Below are 9,505 nucleotides of genomic sequence, written 5' to 3' on the forward strand. Positions count from 1 at the left end.
TTTCTGGGTTCTCTTCTGTTCCACTGATCTATGTGGATGTTTTTGTGCCGGTACCATACTGTCTTGATTACAGCTTTGTAATAGAGCTTGAAATCCAGAATTGTGATGCCACCAGCTTTGGTTTTCTTTTTCAGCATTCCTCTGGCTATTCAGGGTCTTTTCTTCTTCCATACAAATTTTAGGATTATTTGTTCCACGTCTGTGGAAAAAAGTTGATGGTATTTTGATTAGGATTGCATTGGATGTGTAGATTGCTGAGTAGCATAGACATTTTCATAGTATTTATTCTTCCAGACCATGAGCATGGAATGTTCCATTTTTTTGTGTCTTTGTCAATTTCTTTCATAACTGTTCTGTAGTTTCTAGAGTACAGATCCTCTGCCTCTTTGGTTTATTCCTAGTTATCTTACAGTTTTTGGAACAGTTGTTAATGAGATCAACTCCTTAATTTCTCTTCTCATTGTTAGCATATAGAAATGCAATTGAATTCTTTGCAGTTTTTATATCCCACCATATTGTTAAATTCCTGTGAGTTCTAGCAATTTTGGGGTGGTGTCTTTTGGGTTTTCTGCATAAAGTATCATGACATCTGCGAAGACAGAGTTTGACTTCTTTGCAGATTCAAAGGTCTTATTTCTTTTTGTCAACTGCTGAGGCTAGAACTTCTAGTATGATGAACAGTGGTGAGAGTGAGCATCCTTGCCATGTTCCTGACCTTAGGGGGAAAACGGTTTCTCCCCATTGAGAATGATATTCACTGTGGGCTTTTCAGATATGGCTTTTAGGATATTGAGGTATGTTCCCCCTATGCCTACAGTGAAGAGTTTAAAATCAAGAAAGATACTGTACTTTGTCAAATCTCTTTCTGAATTCAGGGGATCACATGGTTCTTGTCCTTTTATCAATGTGATAGATCATGTTGATTGATTTGCAAATGTTGAACCACCCTTGCAGCCCAGGAATAAATCCCACTTGGTTATGGTGAATAATCCTTCTAATGTGCTGTTGGATCCTATTTGCTAGTATCTTGGTGAGAATTTTTGCATCCATGTTTGTCAGGGATATTTGTCTAAATTTTTGGCGGGGTCTTTGGTTTGGGGATTGAGGTAGTGCTGGCCTCAAAGTTTGGAAGTTTTCCTTTTTTTTTTAAATTTTTTATGTTATGTCACCATACAGTACATCAAAAACTAATGATGTAGTACTCCATGATTGTTTGCATATAACACCCAGTGTTCCATGCAATACATGCCCTCCTTAATACCCCTCCCCTCTCTTATGGTATCACATTTCTCGAAGTCTCCCCTCGTGATTATTTTCCTTTTCCTCAGCTTCCTTACTTTCCACCATTTTGTCTTCTAGGTCACTCTTTCCTGCCTCATTTACCCTACCCATTAGAGCATCCATTTTAGACTGCATCTCAAAGCATTTTTAATTTTAACCTAATTATGTTTTAGTGCTTTTGTTTCTACGCTAAGGGATTCTCGTGTCTTTTGTTCAAGCCCACCTAGTATCTTTATCATTTCTGAATCTACATCTCCATTATACGTCTATCCATACCAAGTCTAGGGCAGAGAGTATTAGCTGTTTTTTGTTGTGAATTTTCCCTAGTCTTCGTCCAGAGAATAGATGAGAGAACAAAAAAGTATCAACCATGACCCCAGTGAAGTACACACTAGACAAAACCAAAGAGATCAAAAACCAGGAAAAGGTGAAAAATATATATAATCTCCAAGGTAGACAGAACAGGGTGATACACTTGGTCCTGGGTGTATTTTGGTTAGACCCTTGATCCCAGAATTATGAAAAACATACAAAAACAAGATTGAATACAGTGAAAGGAAGCCAAAAATGAATATAAAGTGTAAGTAAAAATGAAAATTAACACTTAAACTAGTTGAAAGGAAAACAAAATTTTAAAGTGAAAGCCTATACACTCATGAGAAAAAGAACCCTCAAATTCTATATGCTATTTCCCCTAGCACAGTTTTTCAGTTCTGTGATCCACACACTTGGGTTTCACCTGATGTTCCTGCGGGTCTTCTGGGGGAGGTGCCTGTTGCACTGATTCTCAGTCGTCTGTGCCGGGGCAGAGTTGCACCGCCTCTTACCACGGGGCCAGGCTCAGTGTAAACTGCTTTGGATTGCTCTATGTGGCTTTTATTTCCTGAAGGCTTTTCATGCTGCTTTAAAGGAGCACTGCAGGCTGTGTTGTGCACACATGCCACTCCTCCTGTGGGAAGAAGTCGTCACCGCAGTTATATGGCTTGCTCGGCCCCTGGAGAGGTCACCTGATAATGCCATGGTTCATGGTTTATGGCAAACCGAGCTGAGAACCCATTCCAGGCCACACTAATTACAGCCGGCTTCCCCGTACCAATGCTTGGGAACTCTGCCAACACTCAAGCACCCCTGTTCTGTGATCCCAGGGATGCTGAGACCACACTGTCTCACCTAGGATCCTGCCCCACTTCTCCACCTGAGCACCTTTCAGGCAGGGATGCCCCTCCCCAGAACAGACTTCCCAAAGTTTTGATTTTGCACTCCACTGCTGTATCATTTTCCAGTAGCTGCCTGATGCACCCTCTCTTCCCCCCACCCCTGCGATTTATCTTGATATATCCCCACAGATTCACTTCTCTGCACCTCCTACATTGAAAAAGTAGTCCCTTTTCCATTTGTAGAATTACAGCAATTCTTTTCTTAGATCTCCGGTTGAACTCACAGGTGTTCAGAATGATTTGATAGCTGCATTCAAGGAACCAGGTGAAAGGAGGGTCACCTACTCGTCTTCCCTCCACTACAGCAGTTATCTTTGGACAGTTACCGCTTGTCCATTAGTTTGTCACCCCTAATGTAAACATCCCTCAGTTCTCTGAAGGCTTCAGAAACCACACCAGTGGTTGTACAGACAAAAAAAAAAACCCCACAAACAACACACCCACCCTGGGCTTTTCCAAGCTTCTCCTTCAGCTCAAAACTTGGCCTTGCTTCCACCAGGACATCCCACTGGGGAAGTGAGACCACATTTTGTGGTCAGCACATTTTGTGGGCCTTCCTGATACTGCAATGAAGCTTCATTCTCTTCACTCCATTAGGTTCTTCAAAAGCCACTTCTATCACCCAGTTGAGTAGGATTGTGCCTGGATTAGACACCAAATTTTAAACAAGGGCACTATGGATTTTATTGTAATGAGAAGTTAAGGCCAAAGGAGAAGGCTACAACACTTTTCAACGTTACTTCAAAGAATAACAGCCAGACTTCAAAGTTGGTTCTGATTCCCAGCATGCTTTCCCTCACGCTTTACCGTGGAGAGTGTGTTGCAACTGATTAAGCACCTTGAGCCATAGGCATAGGTGTTTGTGTTCCTGAAGCTATGCTGTAGTTTCCTAGAGGGCAAGGCCTCCCTTCCAGAGTGTGCTCAGCACAGGGGTATTCAATCTCCTTACCTACAGACCAATCTCACTCATAATCTTCAGAGAAGAGTTTTTGTCTTCCAGCCAGTCACTTGTTGCAGTCACTAGTCTTGTGATCATGGCTCTGGTCTGGGAGGTGGGGGAGGGGAAAACTGACCTGGATAACCACTGGCCACCACAGTTCACACCCACAGGCTTCTGCAGGATTAGCTCCCTGAAGAGAAAAATGCCAGTCTTTAAACAGAATCAGGTCTGGGAAAGGGCTGTTATGTAAGCAGATTGCTTTATGCATCCAAGTAATCAGAACCATAGGGAAGGCTGAAGCTTCGAGACTTTTCTCCATCTCCATTTCATTTAAGACCTCAAACTTAACACTGAAACACATCACAGAAGCCTAAAAGACCCACAGTGAGGTCATTTCTACTCAAATTTGCCAGAGGAAGAAAGGAAATTAGGCCTAGACATGGAGTTTCCCTAAAGGGACCCTGAGAATTTGGAGAAGTTACTGCTGTAATCACAGCTTCAAGCTTGACGTGTCTTCCTTAAAAGGGACTGTTTTTAAAAAAAAAAAAAAATTTAAAAGACAAACTAGTGGGCGACTTTAACAAGCCTAAGTATCACATTTAAACATTTTCAACTATTTCCCCCAGTAAACTTGGAGGTTCTCTGGGCCCGTTGGGACAGTAAGCTGGTGAAAGTACACATTGTCCCCTGCAGCTCCTAGAGCAGACTTCTGCCACGCATCAAGATAAAGTTCAAAGCCCACTGGCTTGAATTAGGACAATATTGCCTCACCTACATGTAGATTTATGGTGGGACAGGGTCTTGATATTCAGAGTGCTACCTTTAATAAAACACTGAGAAACACACAGCTTCTCCTAGAGGCAGAGTTTTAGTTCACCTTGTTACAATTTATCATTGAATTCTCTCACGTTTGAGAGTTTTCCTACTCTTGCTTGTACTTATCTCAGTGGCTGACTACAGTTGAGGTAATGATACTGGTTTTTGATTAAGGACAATTTAAGATTTGGTGCTAAGAAATAAGATACAGCAAACAACCAGTTCCCTAGGAAAGGAGCACTGAACTCTGGTGCTGAGCAGTTCTAAGTAAACACTGGATACTAAGCAGGAGCCCAAGAAGTGAGTTGAACCCAAAATGGTCTTGACACAACTGAAGCATTTCTATTAACGCCACCCTGAAACTAGTCAGTTTGAGTTACAAAGAGCTAAATCCCTGACAAGTTTTAAGAGAAAACCTAAGAGGTTTGGGCTGAACTGAGCTCAGTGGGCCTGAAAGCAGGGAGACTGCACATCAGACCAGAGCTCAGAGGCATCCACACAGATGAAATGCTCTAAAGCCTGGCCAAATTCCCACTGGCGGAGGAGAATCATGCACTATTCCAGGTCTTATTCTAAAAGAAGTTGGACATTTAAAAAGCTTGATATTCGATCTCTTCTCCTCCATCTCCAATTACAGTCTTAGCTACAAGCTGGTCTCCTAACCCTTCATCATACTCTGGTGTGCTAGAGTCATGTGGCTCCAGAAGCCTCTGCAGTAACAGCAACAGAGACGCCAGTTTCATGGGACTCACCTGCAGTTGAGTCCTTCAATTAGGCCAGCAGTAGGGGGTCAATGGTTTTGCCCAGCGTTTCTAAGGTGCAAAAAAGCCAACTTTTCCGTGTCTCCAGTTTTCCATTGAGGGGTCAGTATTTTCTCAATCTGTGTATATGGTTTGCTTTTCATTTCCTTTGGCTTCTATAGTTAATGAGGTTTACAGAAGTAGAAGGGGGGCTAATAGACAAAATATACCATGCACTTTATCTTAGACTTCACTTACGTTTAAGTGTATTCTTGGTTGACCGTTAAGTCACTAATATTGGTATACTGGCTTCTGGAATTATTAGCAGAGAAATTTCGCTATCAGTAAAGAGACAGTTACAGGTGAGAACTCTACAGGATAAGTAATGAGAAAATTGGTTTTCAGTGTTGGGCAGCCATGAAGCTACGCCACTCACTGCTGTCCTGGGGCTTCTTCATCTTGTTGGAGTCCCCTCCCCACACCCCACTCTGGCTCCACACCCCAGTTCTAAATGTAACCATCAACTAGCAGTGTCCTTTGGAAAGGCTGGGACTCAAGATCCCAGATCTCATCTGTTAAGCGATTCTACATCAAGCAAGTTGCTCAACGCAGAATTACACATTTGAGCACAAGATCTACAAGGCTCTTAAGCCCTCTCTTAAGCCCTACTTCCTTCATAAACACGGTATTACCAAAATTAACTCCCCACTCATGGAGAGGGGGGTAGACGAAGTTGTGTATCCTTATGCTTCTGCCCCATTTTTCCAGGTTTTTCTTAGGGCAGGTAGACCTAGGGGTTTAGATAGATTTTTACAAAAAACAGTTTTACATGGCTGAACACAAACTGCAACACAATTTGCTATGTAGCACTCGGGAAATCATGAAGATAATATATCCACCACATAGGATACTCTTGATCAGTCTGTTACGAAGACGCCACATTATTCCTTCTCTAGGACACTTCCTCAATAAGCTCAAGGAAGCCTCACAATTCTCCTAGTGCTCTAGGTAGCCGTCTAAACAGAGCCTTTCCTCATTATCCCCACTGTAAAGAGTTCTATCCATTCACTCATCAGAAAAGTGCGCTCAGGTAAGCAGTTCTCACGAAAAGCCCAAGGTTATACATTTCCCCCTCAACTCCACATTTAAGTAGGGGAGTTTCAGCCCACAGGTTTTTCTATACTTTTCAGGTCAGGCAACTGCTTTCTAGGGGACTGTACTTAATAAACCTTAACTCTCTGGTAAGAAGACTCAAGCTACAGGATGCTTGGAGTTTTTAGTCCTTCACTACATATCACTAAAGACACTGCCTTTTCTCAAAGGAATGTAATTCAGTAGTACTCTTCCTTTTCTGCCCATATTTTTCAGCTAAGCCGATCCAACTTTTAGTCTCTTAAACAGGGGAGAAGTAGTTTTCCCTCAATTTCTGCCATTACTTTAGACAGGAGTTTCCCATGGAGACTTTACAACTCCAGATGAAGGCTAGAAAAAAAGCATTTAGAAGATTTGTAAGGAAAGCAAGATTAGTGAATTTTCCTCAAGCAGAAGAGCTACGTACTGTTAAGAGTTTATACAGCTGCACTAACGTAACTGGAAGTGATTTTGCTGAAGTAACTTCTAAGCTAGAGGTCAAAGAGAAGCCAACTAAAAGCAGGCGACTGCTCCAGTAAGATTTGAGCATGAGAAAACTCAAAATTGAAGTTTCAGTTGTCAAGTTTCTCCAAGAACTCCCCTTAGGAACCCTAGTAGTTAGAAAAGTTTCTCCTCCATCTGTATTTCAAGGAAGATATGCCTGATAAAGTGACTTCAGGAAGTAACCATAACCTCCTAGGAGATATTTTCTGTTTGCAAACGGCTGGCTTCATATTGTTTGCTTAGATTCCCTTTTCTTCTTCATTCACCTTTCATTTCTAAGTAAGCTACCCAAAATTTCCCTTGAGATCTAGGAGAAGTTTGGGGCTTTCCACTCACCCCCTCCTAACCAGCGGAGAACTTTTCAGCTACCAGCACGCGTGTAAAACTTTAGACTACATTCACTCACTAACAACCGGCAACAGCAAAGCCAGAAACAACCTCGCTGTGCCTTCCCCTTTTTTATACTCAAAGCCCCGCCTTCATCTTGGGTGAAGACCAATGAGAACACGTAGGAGCTACTGCCACTCTGCAATTGGTCCAGGATTTCAGGCCGGTGGGCGGGGAGGGGGGGAATAGGCCTCCAGGTGCCGGGATGCTAGAGAGTCTTCTAATTAGGCTTCTTATTTTAAAGAGACACTACACCTCGTCTTAGCTTTTTTTTTATTGTGTTGTAAAGGGTACCGAGTTGTTGAAGACAGCTGTAAAGGGGTAGTTTAGAGTCACTTTCGGAAAATGGCTCGATCAGCTACTCCTCTGGCACTTAGTCTTAATACAAAAGAATTTTAGGAGTGCCTGGGTGGCGCAGTGGTGAGGGGCCCACTCTTGGTTTATAGCTCAGATCATGATCTAGGGGTTGTGAGATTGAGCTCCCATAGGGATCCAGGCTCAGTGTGGAGTCTGAGTTTCTCATTTCCTCTGTCCCTCCCCCCTACCCGCCACCCCCTCTTGTGTGCGCACGCTCTCGCTCTCAAAAATAAGTACATCTTTAAAAATAAATAAAACATTTTGAGTGTGTCTTAAGGAGTATCAAAAGGAAAAATACGAGGGGATGACAGGCACAAAAACCACTCCAGTTGGGCGCCCCTCTTTCTTGGCCCAAAGCAGCGATAGGGCCCAGCGGGAGGACATGATGGCAGCCATGGGTACCGCACCTGGCTGCACTCTCCTCCCTGCCGTCCCTGCTGCTGTTTCTCGGGATGCACATGTGTAGCCTCCACCTGGTCTGCACCCAGTGGCTCACCATCAAGGGTGGGCCTGCTGGGCTCCAGCCTTTTAGTCTTCTCTCTCACTGCCATCAGTAACCTGGAGAATGCTGTCTTTGGCAAAGGATTCCAAACAAAAATCTTCCCTGAGATTCTTCTCTGTCTCCTGTTGGCTCTCTTTGCATCTGGCCTCAAACACCAAGTCTGCATTACCACCTGCTTCACCTTTTCAATGGCGGGCCTCTACTACAACAAGATCTCCTCCAATCTGTACCAGACAACAATTCCATTCCTCACACCGCCCAAAATCACAGGGAGGAGCAAATAGAGAAACTGACCCTGAATTTCCAATAAAGTTTATTCTTTGTAAAAAGAAAGGAAGAAAGAAAGAAAGAAAGAAAGAAAGAAAGAAAGAAAGAAAGAAAGAAAGAAAGAAAGAAAGAAAGAAAGAAAGAAAGAAAGAAATATGAGTCACTATTTGGTCAGACACTGGTGTTAGAGTCAAACATCCTTACCCTCAGACAACACTAATGATCATGCTCACCTGTGTCATTCACTTATTCTTTCAGTCACAACTATTATTAAAGCCTATGATTCAGAAGAAGCAAGGAAGCGACCTAGTGGAGCATGGGTTTTGTTTATGTTTCTCAGAATCCTCAGGATACAGGTTTCTGAAAAGTTAATTCCATTCATAGATTTGGAAGTAGAAAGTGTTATGTTTAGACACCAAGCCGATATAAATAAATGATTTAATTAATAGAGGAGGAGAGACAAATCTTCCTTACAGAATAATTTGAAATAATATATGTCCTCATTCCCCAATCCAGGAGGTGGAATTTAATTCCCCTTCCTGTGAGCGTGGGCTGGGCTTAGTGACTCAAGTTTCTAAGAACAGAGTAGGGAAAGGGAAAAAATAATCGTTTCACATACACCTGAAACTAATATCACACTGTGTTTACTGTCTTTAAAAAATTTTTTTTTAATTTTACAGTGAAGAAACCTGGTAGTGTTTGCCTTAACCTTAACACTACCTTAACCAAGTGACTCAGGTTAACATCATCAGTGATAAGTCATGGTGCTATTAAGTACCCTTAAATGTGATGAGAAGAGCATGTCATCCCCATGGTATTCTTCCTCAAAACCCATAACCCCAATATAATCACGAGAAAAACATCAGACAAAACCAAATTGAGGGACACCCCACAAAATTGTGACTAGAACCCTTCAAAACAGTTAATCCAGTCCATGAAAAATAAAGAAAGACTGAAAAACTTCACAGACTAGAAGAGACTAAGGAGATATGACAACTAAATACAACGTGGTACCCTGGGTAGGATCCTGGAACAGAAAAATATATTGGTGGAAAAATTGGGGAAATCCAAATAACATTTAGAGTTTACTGCATACAATGTATAATGTTGATCTTTTAGTTTTCGCAAACGTACCATGACTATATAAGATGTTAACATTAGGGGAAACTGGGCAAGGGAATTGGGAACTTTCTTTACTGTCCCTGCAACTTTTCTGGGTTTTTTTAATTTGTTTTTATTTATGAATAAATAAAACATTTATTTGAAAGACAAAATAAGGAAATAAGCAAAATCCACATGAATTTTTATGATAAAATGCAAGTCTTCAAAGAAATCTACGTATAGCAGACTGCTTTAAACTATG

The 9,505-nt window shown here is 41.9% G+C and overlaps 1 pseudogene; it reads left to right on the forward strand.

The window, feature by feature from the left end:
• Positions 1 to 1,651: 1,651 nt before the first annotated feature.
• Positions 1,652 to 8,168, forward strand: LOC123789461 (dolichyl-diphosphooligosaccharide--protein glycosyltransferase subunit KCP2 pseudogene; annotated as a pseudogene).
• The last annotated feature ends 1,337 nt before the right edge of the window (positions 8,169 to 9,505 follow it).

This window comes from Ursus americanus, chromosome 8 (assembly GCF_024610735.1).
Source record: "Ursus americanus isolate L20-20 chromosome 8, mUrsAme1.1.p, whole genome shotgun sequence".
In the NCBI taxonomy this organism is placed as follows: Eukaryota; Metazoa; Chordata; class Mammalia; order Carnivora; family Ursidae; genus Ursus; species Ursus americanus.